The sequence below is a fragment of the Sapajus apella genome, unplaced genomic scaffold (genome assembly GCF_009761245.1).
Source record: "Sapajus apella isolate SASKATOON/1434 unplaced genomic scaffold, GSC_monkey_1.0 scaffold4, whole genome shotgun sequence".
Classification (NCBI taxonomy): Eukaryota; Metazoa; Chordata; class Mammalia; order Primates; family Cebidae; genus Sapajus; species Sapajus apella.
In genome coordinates, this window is record NW_022436944.1 from 47,569,608 (window position 1) to 47,587,758 (window position 18,151).

General features: G+C 41.6%; 1 pseudogene; it reads left to right on the top strand.

Annotated features, from left to right (window-relative positions):
- Positions 1 to 471: 471 nt before the first annotated feature.
- LOC116538053 lies at positions 472 to 1,011 on the top strand (annotated as a pseudogene).
- The last annotated feature ends 17,140 nt before the right edge of the window (positions 1,012 to 18,151 follow it).

The following is an 18,151-nucleotide window of genomic DNA, read 5'->3' on the forward strand; positions in this document are numbered from 1 at the left end:
AGTGGCTCACACCTGTAATCCCAGCACTTTGGGAGGCCAAGGCAGGCGGATCATCTGACATCAGGAGTTCGAGACCAGCCTGACAAACATGGAGAAACCCCATCTCTACTAACAATAGAAATTAGCCAGGCATGGTGGTGCATGCCTGTAGTCCCAGCTACTCAGGAGGCTGAGGCAGCAGAATGGCTTGAACTCAGGAGGCGGAGGTTGTGGTGAGCTGAGATTGCGCCACAGCACTCCAGCCTGGGCAACAAGAGCGAAACTCCATCTCAAAACAAACAAACAAACAACAACAACAAAACAAAACAAACAAAAAACACTACTGATGTATGTTATTTAAAAAAATAAAAATCAGCCATCCTCCCATCAGTCTTCAAATCCCATTGTAAAAAAAATCAAAATACACAAGAGACGCAGCACCGCTGATGCTCCTTCCTTTCCAGCCCCTGCCCCGGACCCAACGCCCCCGAGATGTTGATGCCTGAGAAGAACCAGATTGCCATTTATGAACTCCTTTTTAAGGAGGGAGGCACGGTGGCCAAGGAGGACATCCACATGCCTAAGCACAGCAGCTGGCAGACAAGAATGTGCCCAACCTTCATGTCATGAAGGCCATGCAGTCTCTCAAGTCCCAAGGCTACGTGAAGGAAGTTTGCCTAGAGATGTGTCTACCCGTGCCTTACCAATGAGGGTATCCAGTATCTCCATGATGACCTTCAACTGCCCGGGAGACTGTGCCTGCCACCCCATGACTCAGCCATCTGGAGAACGCCAGGCCTCGGCCTAAAGGTCTGGAGGGTGAGCGACCTGCAAGACTCCCCAGAGGGGAAGCCAACTGAGATACCTACAAACCGAGTGCTGTGCCCCCTGGAGCAGACGAGAAAGTCGAGGCTGGGGTTGGGTCAGCAGTGGAATTCTAGTTTAGAGGTGGATTTGGTTGTGGACGTGGTCAGCCACCTCAGTAAAATTGGAGAGGATTGTTTTGCATTGAATAAACTTACAGCCAAAAAAGCTTAAAAAAAAAAAAAATCAAAATACTTTCCTAAAGTCCAAAAGAAGATCTAAACTCTGACACTGCGGCCTCAGCACCCAATGTTAAAAAATAAATCTTAGAATTCAATCTTCTGTGACTTTTTTTCCCCCCAAGATTATCTAAATTTGGCTTATTATGAAGACAAGAACAGCCATTCAATTCTTATTTATTCCCCACTTCATTCACACAGACATGCCAGAACCTCTGAACACATGATAATGTCTGACATTTCTTGCTTTCCGTGGTATAATAAGAAACTTGACTTTTCAACACAAAAGATAAAAAGAGGACATATATCACAAGACTATTAAATTCTTCAGGAAGACAATATTATTTTAAGATTATGCTTCAAAAAATTGTAAGCAAAATGAAGAGGCACCATTTCAAAAGCACTGACAGTAAATTAAACTTAAAGGAAGTTGAAGGGAATTATTATAATTATTATAAGTTCTCAGAAAGGATTACATGTCTGTAATCCCAGCACTTCAAGAGGCCAGGGCAGGCAGGTCACTTGAGGCCAAGAGTTCAAGACCAGCATGGCCAACATGGAGAAACACTGTCCCTACTAAAAATACAAAAGTTAGCTGCATGTGGTGACTCATGCCTGTAATCCCAGCTATTCAGGAAGTTTCTGAGCACTTATAATAATGTAACTCAAAAACAAATCTGTTCTTACAGAACTCTCCAGGATGTCCAAGATAATTTTAAGAGGTGCAGGAAGCAGTATTCTAACAACGGTAAATGCTGTTAATTGTATTGGTTTTAACAGAGTAGGCAATTGATTTTGACTCACTCTCAGTTTTTCAAATACATATAAAATTTTTATTGCTTAAGCTATCAATATTTTACAATAGAAAAAATCTAAATTGTAATAAATAGTAAAAGCTAAAATGTTAATGAAACTATCATGCAAGGTAAATTCAGATTTATAATAAAGGCAACATGCATTCAATTGGTGAAAATTACTGCCTAACATGTTAGGACCAGAACATCTGTCTGTAAACTCCATTATAAAAAAATCAGATGAAGAGAACATGGGTGTTAGGGTTCATACACCTTCTTTCAGCTTTCTGTAGACTTGAGTCTTGTTTTTTGTTTTTTGGTTTTTTTTGACAGAGTATCACTCTGTCACCCAGGCTGGAGTATAGTGGTGCAATCTTGGCTCAAGATTCAAGTGCTTCTCCTGCCTCATCCTCCTGAGTAGCTGGGATTACAGGTGGCATCAACATGCCCAGCTAATTTTTGTATTTTTAGTAGAGACAGAGTTTTGCCATGTTGGCCATGCTGGTCTCGAACTTTTGACCTCAGGTGATCTGCCTACCTTGGCCTCTCAAACTGTTGGGATTACAGGTGTGAGCTACTTCTGCCAGCTTGAGAATTATTTAAAATTATAATTGGGGTGGTTGTGAAAACCAGGAATATGAAAAACATGTCTGCCTTCACCATTCTTTTCAACATTATTCTGGAGGTCTTTAGTCAGTATAAGAAAATGTGAAAAGGGATTAGAAAGGAAGAAACTGTTATTCACTAACGATATTACTGGTTACATAGAAAACTAAAAACAATTTATAGAGAAATGTTATGAAAAAGATAATATAGCAATATGGCTGGAGATAAGATAAATTGCATTTTTGTACACCAGTAACAGTTTTAAAATGCAATGTAAATACATATAAGATTTAAAACTGCAATAACAAATAAGATAATTATGAATAAATTTAATAAGAGATGCATAGGACTTTAATGAAGAACACTTACAAACTTATAGAAAGAAGTTTTAAAGATCTATAATTTTAAAAATACTGGCTGGGGACAGTCCCTCACACCTGTAATCCCAGCACGTTGGGAGGCTGAGGTGGGAGGATCACCTGAGGTCAGGAGTTTGAGACCAACAGAGGCAGTGACACTGTGTAACTTCCAAGGGAAGATGCTAAAAATCAATAAGTCTAGAACGCATGTTCTATCTCTTGGGATGCTCACCACTGAAATCTAATTACCAGGAGAAGCCACTTGCAGAGAAAGTGATGGCAAGATTGAACCACTGCATTCCAAAAAGTGAAAGATGACCAACATGGAGAAGCCCCAACTCTACTAAAAACACGCAATTAGCTGGGCATGGTGGCGCACACCTGTAGTCCCAGCTACTTGAGAGGCTGAGGCAGGAGAATCGCTTGAACCCAGGAGGCGGAAGTTGCGGTGAGCTGAGATTGTGCCATTGCACTCCAGCCTGGGCAACAAGAGCGAAACTTCATCTCAAAAAAAAAAAAGAAAAAAAGAAAAAAAAAGTAAAAGAAAAATTTATTTAAAACAAAGTGAGAAGGAAAGATGAAAATTGAAGATAAAGATATTCTAGGCAAAAATAAAAGAAGAAGACACCAAAAGTGACAATACAATGTCAGATAAAAGAATTCAGTTCAATATCAGATGCATTAACCAAAACAAGAACCATATTTATAAAAATAAAAAGTACAATCTAAGACAAAATCTAACAATCATAAGCCTTTATGGACTAAATAATATGGTTCTATTAGTCAGGATAACCTAGGTTTATGATGTAGTATAACAAATAATCATAAAAACGTCAGTGGACTAGCACAGTAAGTTTATTATTCAAACAATGTCTGTTGCAGGTCTGGGAAACTTTATAAGGCAGGAAACTTTATCTGCCATGTGATACTTCTTTATCAACACGTTTTCATGATTACCATTAGGGAGAGAAGTACGGTAGCAATTAAACCACCCAGAAACGCATTGGCCCTAACGAGTCACATTGCCATGCCAAACCTCGAGGTAGGGGGTAGCAAAAACTACTGCTTTCTCAAGTGCTTGAAAGGAGGAAAGGCAGAGATGTCTCTGCGAAGCACTAACATTTGGTGAAATACATTAAGGAAAGCTCTCTGAAAATACAGGACAAACTTAACTAAAACACAATAAATTGAGAAGCTCTGAGAGCAGATTTTTTAAAGAATTTGGTCAACCAGGTAAACAAAATAATCAAGGGCAGAAGGAATTCAAATAATGTAAACAGCAAATTTGTAATTCAGAAGGACTGTTTAGTCTTCTCCATTCTCTACATTTATGGATTAATTTTTTATGTACTTACACACCAGTGAAACTTTATTTTAAAAAGTAATTATTTTCCCCAGATGCAGTGACTCATACCTGTAATCCTAGCACTTTGGGAGGCTGAGGCAGGAAAATTGCTTGAACCCAGGTGTTTGAGACCATCCTGGACAATATAGTGAGACCCCATCTCTAAAATAAAAGAAAAAAAGAAGAAGAAGTTAGTTGGGCATGCATACCTGTATTCCCAGCTACTCAGGAGGCTGATGTGGGAGAATCACTTGAGCCTACGAGACTGAGGCTGCAGTAAACTATGATTACACCACTGTGCTTCAACCTGGATGACAGAATAAGAACCTGTCTCAAAAAGAAAAAAAGTAGCTATTTTCAAACAACATTCACTGATAATTCAGTAAAATAAGAAAAATTTCCCCAAAACTGACTTTACAAATTAAGAAACATTCATATAAATTTATAGATTAGATAGAACTAAAAAAGAGGACAAAATACCAAATTTTGACAATGAGCAAAAGATTCAATAGATACTTCCCAAAGGAAAATATAGAGAGAGGAGGTGGAGGTAGATAGCAGAGCAGAAAGATCCACTGATTGCCCCCCTAGCAAGGACACCAAGTTAGCTATCTACTCAGAAAAAACACCTTCAGAAGAACCAAAATCAGGTCAGCACTCATAATACCTGCTTTTAACTTCATATCACTGAAAAAAACAATGAAGAAGTAGAAAAAGCAGTCCTGAATCTCCAATGCCAACCCTCCCCTACCTACCCCGGGCAGCTGCAGTGGGGTGTGGAGAGCAACTCTGGGTACTGGGGGAGGGAGAAAGCAGCAATTGTGAGGTATTGAACTCAGTGCTGTCCTATTAGAGCAGAAAGGAAAACCAGATTAAACTCAGCTGACACCCACCCACAGAGGGAGCATTTCAACCAGCCCTAACCAGAGGGGAATTGCAGATCCTAGAGGTGGAAACTTGAGTCCCCACACACTCACCACAAAGGCCCAAAGTACCCTTGGCCTCTAAGTCAACTTGAAAGGCTAAGTCATAAATATTGCAACTCTTAAGTGAGTTCCAGGGTGGAAGTAGGTCCAGAGACAGTGGACTGGGGGTGGGGGGCACGTGACATACTGAGACACTAGCTGGGACAGCCAAGGAAGTCCTGGTATCATCCCTTCCCAGGGTGCACAGTTAGTGTCTCCAGAAGAAACTCCTTCCTTCTGCTTGAGGAGAGGAGAGGAAGAGTGGGGAGGACTTCACCTTGCATCCTGGAATATCAGCTCAGCCATAGCAGCATAGGAAACCAGTCCAGGCCCTAGCTGGACTGCTAGGGAACCTGCTGCCTTGAAGGAAAGGGTCCAGACCTGGCCTCATTCAGCTAACTAAAGAGCCCTCCATCAAGGGCCTTGGGTGAGCCTCTGAGATTTGCTAGCTTCAGGTGAGACTCAGCACATAACCAGCTGTAGTGGCTTCAGAGCAAAACTCCTTCCATTTGAGAAAAGCAGAGGGAAAAATAAAGAGGCCCTTGTCTTTCACCATAGATTGCCACAGGAGAGTAGAGCACCAAGAGGGCTCTTGGGTTCCCTAATTCCAGGCTTGACTTTTGGACAGCATTTCTGGACCTGCCCTGGGCCAGAGAGGAGCCCATTGCCCTAAGGGTGAGTTCGAGGCCAGGTGGCATTTGCCAAAACCTGACTTCAGAGAACTTGGGCCTTAAGGGATGGTTGGTGGTAATCTGCAGTACTTCTTATAGCCAGGGGTGGCAGTGGCGATTGGGTAAGGTTCCTCTGTCTTTGGCAAAGAAAAGGGAGGGAAGAGTGGAAAGAACTGTATCTTGTGGTTTGGGTTCCCGCTCAGCCAGAATATAATACAACATCATTTTCAGTTGATGCCAAAAAAAAGCATTTGATAAAATTCAACATCCCTTCATGATAAAAACCCTCAGAAAACTGGAGATAAAAGGAACATACCTCAACATTATAAAAGCCATTTATGACAGACCCACAGCTGTGTCATACTGAATGGGGAAAACTGAAAGCCTTTCCTCTAAGATTTGGAACACAACAAGGACACCCACTGTCACTACTGTTATTCAACATGGTAGTGGGAGTCCTAGCTAGAGCAATCAGACAAGAGAAAGATATAAAGAGCATCCAAGTTGGAAAGAAAGAAGGTGAATTTTCCTGGTTTGCAGATGATATATTATATTCGAAAAAACCTAGAGACTCCACAAGAAATCTATTAGAACTGATCAAAAAATTCAGTAAACCTGTAGCATACAAAATCAACATACAAAAATTAGTAGGATTTCTACATGCCAACAGTGAACTCTGTAACAAAGAAATAAAAAATAATCCCGTTTACAGTCGCCACACATAAAATTAAATACCCAGGAACTAACCTAACCAAAGAAGTGAAAGATCTCTATAATGAAAACTACAATACCTATGAAAGAAATTGAAGAGGAAACCAAAAAATAAAGAACAAGTTCATGAATTGGAAGAACACTATGTTAAAATGTTCATACTGCCTAAAGCAGACTGTAGCTTCAATGCAATCCCTATCAAAATACCAATGAAATTCTTCACAGAAATAGAGAAAACAATCCTAAAATTTATACGGAACCACAAAAGACCCAGAATAGCTAAAGCCATCCTAAGCCAAAAACAAAATTAGAGGAATCGCATTACCTGACTTCAAATTATACTGCTACTGGCATAAAGAACAGACACATAGACCAATGGAACAGAACAGAGAACCCAGAAACAAATCCACACACCTACAGTGAACTCATTTTCAACAAAGATTCAAGAACATACACTAGGGAAAACACAGCCTCTACAATAAGTGGTGCTGGGAAAGCTGGATATCCACATGCAGAAGAATGAAACTAGACCCCTACCTCTTGGCATATAGAAAAATCAAATCAAAATGGATTAAAGACTTAAATGTAAGACCTCCAACCATGAAACTACTACAAGAAAACATAAGGAAAATCTCTAGGACATAGATCTGGGCAAAAAGTTCTTGAGCAGCACCCCACAAGCATGGGCAACCAAAGCAAAAATGAATGAATGAGATCACATCAAGTTAAAAAGCTTCTGCACAGCAAATTATACAATTAATAAGTGAAGAGACAACCCACAGAATGGGAGAAAATATTTGCAAGCTATCTGTCTGACAAGGGATTAACAACCAGAATATATGAGGAGCTCAAACAACTCTATAGAAAAAAATCAAATAATCCGATCAGGCCGGGCGCGGTGGCTCAAGCCTGTAATCCCAGCACTTTGGGAGGCCGAGGCGGGTGGATCACGAGGTCAAGAGATTGAGACCATCCTGGTCAACATGGTGAAACCCCGCCTCTACTAAAAAACTACAAAAAATTAGCTGGGCATGGTGGCGCGTGCCTGTAGTCCCAGCTACTCAGGAAGCTGAAGCAGGAGAATTGCCTGAACACAGGAGGCGGAGGTTGCGGTGAGCCGAGATCGCGCCATTGCACTCCAGCCTGGGTAACAAGAGCGAAACTCCATCTCAAAAAAGAAAATCAAGAAATACAGAAAAAAAAAAAAAATTATCCTTTCAAAGGATGGGCAAAAAATTTGAATAGACATTTCTTGAAAGAAGACATAAAATGGCAAACAGGCATATAAAAAGGTACTCAATGGTCAGGTGCTGTGCCTTACATCTGTAATTCCAGCACTGTGGGAGGCCAAGGCAGGAGGATCACCTGAGGCCAGGAGTTTGAGACCAGCCTGGCCAACATGATGAAACCCCATCTCTACTAAAAATTCAAAAATTATTCGGTCATGGTGGTGCACAACTGTAGTGCCAGCTATTTAGGAGGCTGAAGCAAGAGAATCGCTGGAACCTGGGAGGCAGAGGTTGCAGTGAGCAGAAATCATGCCACTGCACTCCAGTCTGGGTGACAGCAGAGAGGGACTTCATCTCAAAACAACAAAACAAAACAGAAAAGTCGAAAAGGTGCTCAACAGTATTATTCATCAGGAAATGCAAATCAAAACTACAAGAATATAATCTCATCCCAGTTAAAATGGCTTATACCTAAAGACAGGCAATAACAAACGCTGGCAAGGATGTGGAGAAAAGAAGATCCTTGTACACTGCTGGTGGGAATGTAAATTAGTGCAGCCACTGTAGAGAACAGTTTGGAGATTCCTCAAAAAAACTCAAAATTGAACTACCACATGATCCAGCAATCCCAGTATATTTCTCAAACAACGGAAATCAGTAGATTGAAGAGATAGCTGCACTCCTATGTTTGTTGCAGCACTGTTTATAAGAGCTAAGATTTGGAAGCAGCCTAAGTGTTCATCACCAGAGGAATGGATAAAGAAAATGTGGTACATATACACAATGGAGTACTATTCAGCCATAAAAAAGAATGAGATTTGGTCAAGTGCAGTGGCTCATGCCTGTAATTCAGCAATTTGGGAGGCCAAGGCAGCTGGGTTGCCTGAGGTCAGGAGTTCGAGACCAGCCTGGCCAACATGGTAAAACCCTGTCTCTACTAAAATACAAAAATTAGTGGGGCGTGGTGGCAGGAGCCTTTAATCCCAGCTACCGGGGAAGCTGAGGCAGGAGAACCGCTTGAACCCGGGAGGCAGAGGTTGCAGAGAGCTGAGATCGTGCCACTGTACTCCAGCCTGGGCAACAAAAGCGAGACTTCATCTCAAAAAAAAAAAAAAAAAAAAGATTCAGTCATTTGCAACAACATGGATGGGACTGGACATAATTGTATTAAATGCAATAAGCCAGGCATAGAAAGACAAACATCACATGTTCTTACTTATTTGTGGAATCTAAAAATCAAAACAATTAAACTCATAGACACAGAGAGTAGAAGCATGGTTACCAGAGCATGGGAAGGGTAGTGGAGCGATAGCGGGGAGGTGGGGATGGTTAATGGATACAACAAAATTAGAAAGAATGAATAAGACCCACTGTTTGATAACACAACAGGGTGACTCTAGTTATTTATATATATATATATTTGGAAACGGAGTTTCACTCTTGTTGCCCAGGCTGGAGTGCAATGGCATGATCTTGGCTCACTGCAACCTCTGCCTCCCAGATTCAAGCGATTCTCCTGCCTCAGCCTCCCTAGTAGCTGGGATTACAGGCATGTGCCACCATGCCCAGGTAGTTTTGTATTTTTGTAGTAGAGACGGGGTTTCTCCATATTGGTCAGGCTGGTCCAGAACTCCTGACCTCAGGTGATCTGCCCGCCTCGGCCTCCCAAAGTGCTGGGATTACAGGCATGAGCCACCGCACTGGGCTTAACTGTACATTTTTAAATAACTTAAAGAGTGTAACTGAATTATTTGCACCTCAATGGATAAGTGCTTGAGACGATGGATACTCCATTCTTCATGATGTTCTTATTTCATATTGCATGCCTGTAACAAAACTTTTCATGTAACCCATAAATATATACACCTACTATAAACTCACAAAAATTAAAAAGAAAATATGTAAGTAGCTGATAAGTACATCAAAAGATACTAACATCATTTATTATCAGGGAAATACAAAATAAGCTACAATGTTATACCACTACACATGCACTCAAATGGCTAGGATTAAAAAGACTGACCACATCAAGTGTTAGTGAGGATATGAGGCAAGTGGAACTCTCATTCATTAATAGTGAGAATGTAAAAAGTTACAATCACTTTGGAAAACAGCTTCACAGTTTCTTGTAAAGTTAAATATACACTTACCACATGATCTAGCAATTCCATTCCTTAGTATTTACCAAAGAAAAATGAGAACATATGGACTTGCATAAGAATGTTCATAGCAGCTCCAAACGGAAACAACCAAATATCCAAATAAGTAAATGAATATATAAATTGGATACATCTGTTCAATGGAATATTACTCAGCAATAAAAGGAAACAAATTATTAATATTACTCAGCAATAAAAGGAAACAAATTATTAATAGATAGAACAACATGGATGAATGTAAAAAACATTAACCAGAGGAAAAGATGCCAGATTAAAAGAAAAGAAAGCAGCTGGATATAAAAAGGCACACATTCTATGTAATTCATTTATATAAAACTCTTATATAAAACTCACGTATACAAAACTTTAGAGGAAAGTAATCTAATTTAAAGTGATAAAATGCAAATCAGTGGTGGCCAGGGGCAGTATGTAGAGATTAGGATTTGACATGAGGCACTCTTCTGCATTGTATCTGAATTAATTGACCTGCCTATTGGGAAGTTTAAGTGGAGCCATATCCTCTCACTGCTCTAACACTGCCAGGCATGAGCAAGAGACCTATGTTCAGCCAGTTGGCCTGCATTTTCTCTGTCTCTCTCTCTCTTTTTTTTTTTTTTTTTTTTTTTAAAGACGGAGTCTCACTCTGTCCTTGAGGCTGGAGTGCAGTGTCTTGATCTCAACTTACTGCAACCTCTGCCTCCCAGGTTCAAGTGGTTCTCCTGCCTCAGCCTCCTGAGTAGCACACCCAGCTAATTTTTCATATTTTTAGTAAAGACAGGGTTTCACCATGTTAGCCAGGATGGTCTTGATCTCCTGACCTCATGATCTGCCTGCCTTGGTCTCCCAAAGTGCTGGGATTACAGGCATGAGTGACGGCACCCAGCCTGGCCTGCCCTTTCTTGACTTTAAATCTTGAAAAATCTATTGTACAGATGGAAGAAAATATTAAATAGTTCCCTGTCCTAGTGCTAGGCCTGGTTCTTCAGACTTTGTCAATATCCTTCCAAGAAATTCCCTCTTGTGGTTTAAGAATACATTGTTTTAGAAATCCTACCTACTGCAGAAAGAACAGAAAACAAAGTTGATAATATAATAGAAATAAAGGCACAAGATGACTTTTATTTGTTGTTGACATAATTGACTTTTTAAAAATCCTAAGAAACTTTGTAAAAAAGATTAATTTGAGACGAATTAATATAATTTAGATGACAACCCCTAACCTTTTTTTCTTTTGAGGTGGAGTAAAAGAAAGTTATAAAATTATTTTAAAATCAAAACTTCTCCCAAATTTTGGCAAAAGATGGTTTGGGGGTGGAGTAGGAAGGGGGATCTTAAAGTACCATAAAGCTATAGAGGTCAAAACAGTAATTTCATAAATATAATAGGAGCACACTGGAAGCTACAGATAAGTAAAGCTGGGAGCCAGTAGAGCAGTAAATGATGTTATATTTACAGAATGAGTGTGAATCATCTACAACTTTACGCGTGTTATAGTCCGAATGTTCCCCAAAATGTATGTGTTGAAATTTAATCCCATCATGGTGGTATTAAGAGCTGAGGCCTGTTAGGAAGTGATTGTCATGAGGGCATGAATTAGTGTCTTATAAAAAGGCTGGAGGGAACCAGCTTAGGACCTTTATTGTGCTCTTCTTCTCTTCTGCCCTGTGAGTCCACAGCATTCACCCCTTTTGTGCTTCCGCCTTTCTGCCATGTGAAGACAATCATTCAGTACCATCTGTGAGGAATGGATCCTCATCAGACACTGAACCTACAAGTAGTATGGTATTGGACTTTCCAGTCTCCAGAACTGTGACAAATAAATTCGTGTTCTTTACGCATTACTTTGTCTCAGGTATTCTGTTATGGCAGCACAAAGAATGATAACACACAATATATATACTGTTGAATAAACAAAAATATATATTGAATGAAAAAAGCCAGATACAAAAGAGAACACATTACATGATTTCATTTATATAAAGTACAAGCACAGATGATACAAATCAATGCCATTAGAAATCAGGATAGGTGGGTGTGGTGACTCACGCCTGTAATCCCAGCACTTCAGGAGGCCAAGGTGGGAGGATCACCTGAGGTCGGGAGTTTGAGACCAGCCTGACCAACATAGTGAAACCCTGTCTCTACTAAAAATACAAAATTAGCTGGGAGTGGTGGTGCATGCTTGTAACCCCAGCTACTCTGGAGGCTGAGGCAGGAGAATCACTTGAACCAGGGAGGCGGAGGTTGTGATGAGTCAAGATTGTGCCATTGGACTCCAGCCTCGGCAACAAGAGTGAAACCATGTTGCCCAGACTGGTCTCGACTTCCCAACTTCAGGTGATCTGCCTGCCTTGGCCTCCTAAATTGCTGGAATTACAGGAATGAGCCACAGTGCCTGGCCATGCTTTTGACATTTTCTAAATTCAGTTAAAATCATAGCATTGCTCTAGATCAGTGGTCAAAAGGTTTCCATAGCTGAATCTTTCTCACAGGAGTATTTCAGTTATTTAATTTTTTCAAGTAAGCTGCCAAAACGGAAAAGTAGGGGAATTTTCATATATAAAACTCCAGATTTTTCAGCTATTCTTGAAACATCCTTTTTGGGGAATCTCAAAACAACTTGAGAGTACTTAAGAGGGTAACCTTTAGCAATCAAGGCATTGGAGGGTGTTGGTAGGCTGGATTTCTTCTTCACTGCCCCAAGCTTCACTCTTCATTCTTTTCTGCCCTGCCCTGTGCCATCCTGTCTCCTCCATAGAGGAGGCTGACCTCTATGATTGTATCAACAGATTTCTCAGCCCTTTAAATTCTCACTGGGTTCAGCCAAACAGCAGTGCTGGCAGGGGATTTGAGGGTGGGAGGAGAGAGTCAGGCCTCCTTCTTGCTGGTTTACTAAAGATTGGTCAAGTTCTTCCTAAAGCTGCAGACTTTGTCAAATGATCTTATCCACACTGCTCTCTCTTTGGATCTGGCAACCCTGCCTAAGTGCAAGGAGGCTGGGAAACATAGAGAAGCCAAATACCTAGTGGACCTTATTGCCAGGCTAAGAATGTGACTCATGCATTTTTCTTTTTTTTTTCCTCGAGACGCCAATAGGAAACAGGGCATTGCAAGACTTGAAAACGCTTGCTTGTCCTTTTCCAGGGAGTTGGTTTTTGCTGAAAGGGAAAGAGGAATGGAACGGAGTTATTCTGAGGCAGGTACCTCCAGATTAAGGTTTAGTTGTATTTCCAGAGACTCTCTTCTATTTAAATTCTGTTTTTCAAATACATATTTCGTCAATATCATTAGGATCACCTTCCATAGTCTAGTCAATTCACACAATCTGTTTTTGACAGCTCTGAACACAAGAGTGTCTAATGGAAATGTTAGATCCCATGTTACTATTTTTTCCAAATTGTATTCTGCACTCTGTAATCTCAGCTTAATGATATTTAGCTCTGGGGCACGAATACACATTCCCATATACAAGCATGTGTACATAGCTTTGCACACTAACTCCACCCATGCTTCTCCGTGCTCTTCTATAACAGCTATGTAGTCGTTGTCTGTGGTCTTCTAAATATTTAGTGATGAGCACAAACTAATGGTTAATTATATCAACAATTGCCTTTTTAGCAGAGGAACTTGAATCCTGAAAGAAGTAAAATACCAGAGATCGTTCTTGGGTTTTAGATCTGTAAGATAAAGACAAAACTTGCCTGCCAAGATTAAGAAAATCAGCAAATATGTAGGGCAAAGAACGTATATTCACTATCCCAAAGCTATACAGGCCAGAGTGCGCAATGAAGCTGGCACCACTCCATGATAGGCTTTAAAAAAAAGGCTGAGTGTGGTGGTTCATACCTATAATTTCAGTGCTCTGGGAGGCTGAAGTGGGAGGATTTTGAGCCCAGAATTCCAAGATCAGCCTGGGCAACATGGCAAGAGCCCATCTCTACAGTTTTTTTTTTTTTTTTTTTTTGCCAGGCATAGCGGCATGCACCTGTAGTTCTAGCTACTCAGGAGGCTGTGGTACGATTGCTTGGGCCTAGGATTTCGAGGCTGCAGTGAGCTATGATTGTGTCACTGCACTCCAGCTGGGGTGATAAAGTGAAATGTGAAACCCTGTTTCAAAAAAAAGCAGAAGAGGAGAAGGAGAAGAAAGAAGAAGAAGAAAAGAAGAAGAATAATTAATAATTGATACATTTAGATCTCAAATATTGTTCATCCTCTGAAAAACATAAACAGTAACAAAAACTATTCCTTCACATTTAATATTTTCATGACTAAACACATTTCTCAAGCCTCCGAAATATTGAATGTCCACAGTATAGGGTCTAACCCATGATACACTGCCGAACCAATGAGTTCCTCAAGGAGCTTGGCAAACCATGAGACCATTGTGATAATTGGCTCTTGCCTCCGTATATTGGGGTTTACAGAACTAGAGCAGTCTCCAAGGTGCCTCCCTGCTCTCCAATTCAGTGACTCAAGGAATAATGATTGATTTAGGGATTTAGGAGGAAGTTTTAGTCAACAGAAGGCTAGGCACTTATGGCATTAATATTGAGCCATTTCAAGAAGGAATGGTGGCAATCTAAGACCATTGTAGGAAACATTCTGATTGCCTGAAGTTTTGTGGAATAGGCTACAATTTGGTGTCTGGGATGAGGAAGGGAACAAGATGGTGGCGATGGTATCTACATGTTAAAATCTGCCCTTGTTATTCTTCGAATTTCCATCATGGTCTCTCTCAGTAACCAATTCCATTCCAGTTCTAGAAGTTCTAGGCTGTGAATTGTGGGTAGTAACTTGGATTTCCCCTCCACCTTTTCTCTCCCTCAGATTCCTCCCTGAATCCTTGCCAAAGTAAGTGGTGAGAAACCACTTCTCTCGTCATAGATGAAATCACTCCCCTCCTTGCTTAACAACCAAATTATTTAATAGTAATTTTTTTAATCACTTGATTTCCATATGATGCTCCTCCTCATGAGTTATTGAAATATATTTTTAAAAGGATTAGGAAATTGATAATTTGCCCTGGGAATAGAAAAGCAGATAGAAACAAACTTTATCCCTTTGTTATGCACTAGTTTAATGAGATTTCTTAGCAATTTTGGGCATGTTAGACTGTTTTAATCAATATGTTTCATCCACTGTTAGCAATGTATACACTTTGTCCATTTTACAACTAGATTTCTGTGTCCTATGCTCCCCAGAAGGCCTGCCTGTTTCCTGTGATGATACATAAAGATCAGACATTTAGGCTTTTTGGCTTACTCTGTTTAATGTCACATTCAAAGTACCACTGAGTAAAATTTTCTCATGTATATGTAATTGATAATAATGACTGTACTGGAATTTAACTCCTTTTCCAATTCCTTAATGAAATAATGGGTCTAGCTGACAATCATCAATATACAATGACATGCCTCCAAAACAGACAACTGAACATCATGAGCCTACTCATGGACTATTACCACCTATAAAATATTATTACTAAAAAGGTAGAATCTGGATCAGATCAACAAAACATCACTTTGTGGGAAAAACAAGAACCAGAGGATTATGTTAACACCACAGAACTGCAATCAGCAGATCCAGAACTTGGAAAACTGGAACAGAACAATGCCCCAATTACTTCAATCTATTACAAGAAGAAATAAAAAAGTTGAGGAGAGACATCTCTAGACTAAGAGAATTAAGTGATACATCAATCATATGTGTAGGATCTGTTTGGATCCTGATTAATACAAACCACTCTAAGGAACAAGCAAACAAAAAGAATAATAATAGCAACTTTATGAGACAGCCAGAAAAACGTACCTGGATATTTCTAGATATTCAGAAATGATTGTTGATTTTCTAGGTAAGATAATTGCATGGCAGTTATACACATATTTTAAAAGAGTCCTTTTCTTTAAGGGCTGTGCACGGAAATAATTGTGGATTTGAGGACAGGAATTTTGGGATTTGTGGCAGAAAGAGTGGAGTGGGGATTACAGGAAGAAACGAGAGGCCATGAATTGATGGTTATTGTAGCTGGTGGTGCACACATGGGGTTCCATTGCTCTCTACTTTTCCAAACTGTGTAATACTTGCAATTATTTTTGAATTAATAAAAAATGTTTCCTTTGCGAATGCATCTAAGTTTACTATATGTCATAAAATTGGTAGTTAATGATACCTACTAATATTCGGAACTACTCAACAATTTACAAAGCAGTTAAATTTATAATCTAATTTCTTCCTTCTCGGTACTACTTGCAGCGATAGGTGCTGTTGGGATCCTCACTTCACACATGAGGAAACAAAGTTCAGTGAAACTGAAGACGGTGCCGCTGGAAAGGGGCGGCGGACTAGAACTTAAGTCTTAGAACTCCAAATTCCAGGCTCCTTCCGCGATACTAAGAAACTTTTAAAGAAGCGTAGGCGTGCGGGGCACGGTGGCTCACGCCAGTAATCCCAGCACTTTGGGAGGCTAAGGCGGGCGGATTACCTGAGATCGGGAGCTTGAGACCAGCCTGACCAAACATGGAGAAACCCTGTCTCTACTCCGGACGTGGTGGCGAATGCCTGTAATCCCGGCTACTTAGGAGGCTGAAGCAGGAGAATCGCTTGAACCCGGGAGGCGGAGGTTGCAGTGAGTCGAGATCGCGACATTGCGTTTTTTTTGTTGTTGTTGTTGGTTTTTTTTTTTTGTTTTGTTTTGTTTTTTTTAAATTTAAACAGAACTGTTCAGGACCTGACAAAGCAGCGTGTTTAAGAGTGGAAGAACCCTCTTCGGTTGGGGAGACTTGCTCTCCATGGCCACCAGATGGCGAAGGTTACCCGCGGCCCAGAAGAGAGCGGAGCTGTAGTGGGGCGCGGGAGGCCAGGGGCGAGGCGCGGGGTCCTCCTCCACGCCAACTGTGTGCGGAAACCTGAGTGGGACTTAAAGTCACAAAAGTCCCTATGTGATCCTGCTGCCCAACTCTGTGTGTGTGTGTGTGTGCGCGCGCGCGCGCGCGTGTGTCTGTGTGTGTGTGTGTCTGGTGGGAGGGGAATGCTGCCAAAAGCACCCATTGCTTCGGCGGCTGTCAGCGATCCCTCCGATGCGGGGGCACTTCAGGGACCATTGCTGAGGGCCTGTCTAGCTTTTGGGCCGCTGAATCCTTCCCTTGGCGAGCACCATACGTGCCTTCGGCAACACACAGAGGACTCCCAGGGTTGAAGACGTGGGTGCATGTGTGTTTGCGCGCGCCCACGTCGTGCTTTCTTTTTCATTTAAACCCTAATAAGGAGAAATTCGATGGCCAGCAAGGCCGAAGTTCCATCGCCTTGGGGGTGGGGTGGGGGGAAGGTGTCTGTAACTTCAGTCTGCCCAAAAATCGTTTTAGCTCCTGCGCCCAGGAGAAAATGCACCGAAGGTCGGGTTCGGGAGCGCGGAAAGCCCTACGAACCCCAAATGTGTGCGCTGAGGCGAGGACTCTGCAAGCTGCAGGAGGGAATCTGACCTCCGACAAACACAGGCGCGGGAGGACCGGGTCCTGGGATTGGCGCACTCCCGGGCTGGACCTGCGGGGTTCGCACATTTGAAAGCGTAAACTTGAGGAATGACGGCGGGTGGATGGGTGTTTTATAGAGTGGGACTCAATCGGGCTCATCAACAGATTTTTCCAAATTCCCTTTTAAAAAGAGCCTCCCAGGGCTTTCGAAATCTCTGCGGGGTGAAAGCTAAACTTTGGAGCCGGTGTGTATAGGAGTAGATACCGGGGCGAGAGCCGGAAAGAGAAGCGACACAGTGTCCAGGCGAATGGGAAAGGAAAGATTTCAATTTTTGTTTCTACTGGTAGCTATATGTCGATAAAAATCCAAGGGCATGCGGGAAAGTTTTTATTCCAGAGCTTTTCCATGACACTCGCAGAGATTTTTAAAATTACATTTCTCCCCCTCTGCAGGTTGGATTCGGAAAGAAGCGACTGCAGAGGCGAGGGAAGACCGTGACTGTGCTTTTACCTAGGTTTAAAGCGAATCAAAGACGGCTGTAAAATGGGAAACCGGGACCAAAAACAGATTTAGAGCCTCGAAACTCTCCGCTGCGGGTTTGGAAGATGCGTTGCTGCGGACTTGAAACGGACTCCAAACCCGCGCCCAAACACTGGCTGAAAATATAGCGCGCTAATCTGCAGCTTCCCCTCCTCCCCAGGTTCTTTCTGGCTTTTCCCGCCTTTCCCAGTTTCCCTTCCACACGCCAGCGACTCCTCCATTCCACCCCAGGACAGCTACTCTACATCCCAGCAATTCCCAGCTTCTGCACCGAGGAGGA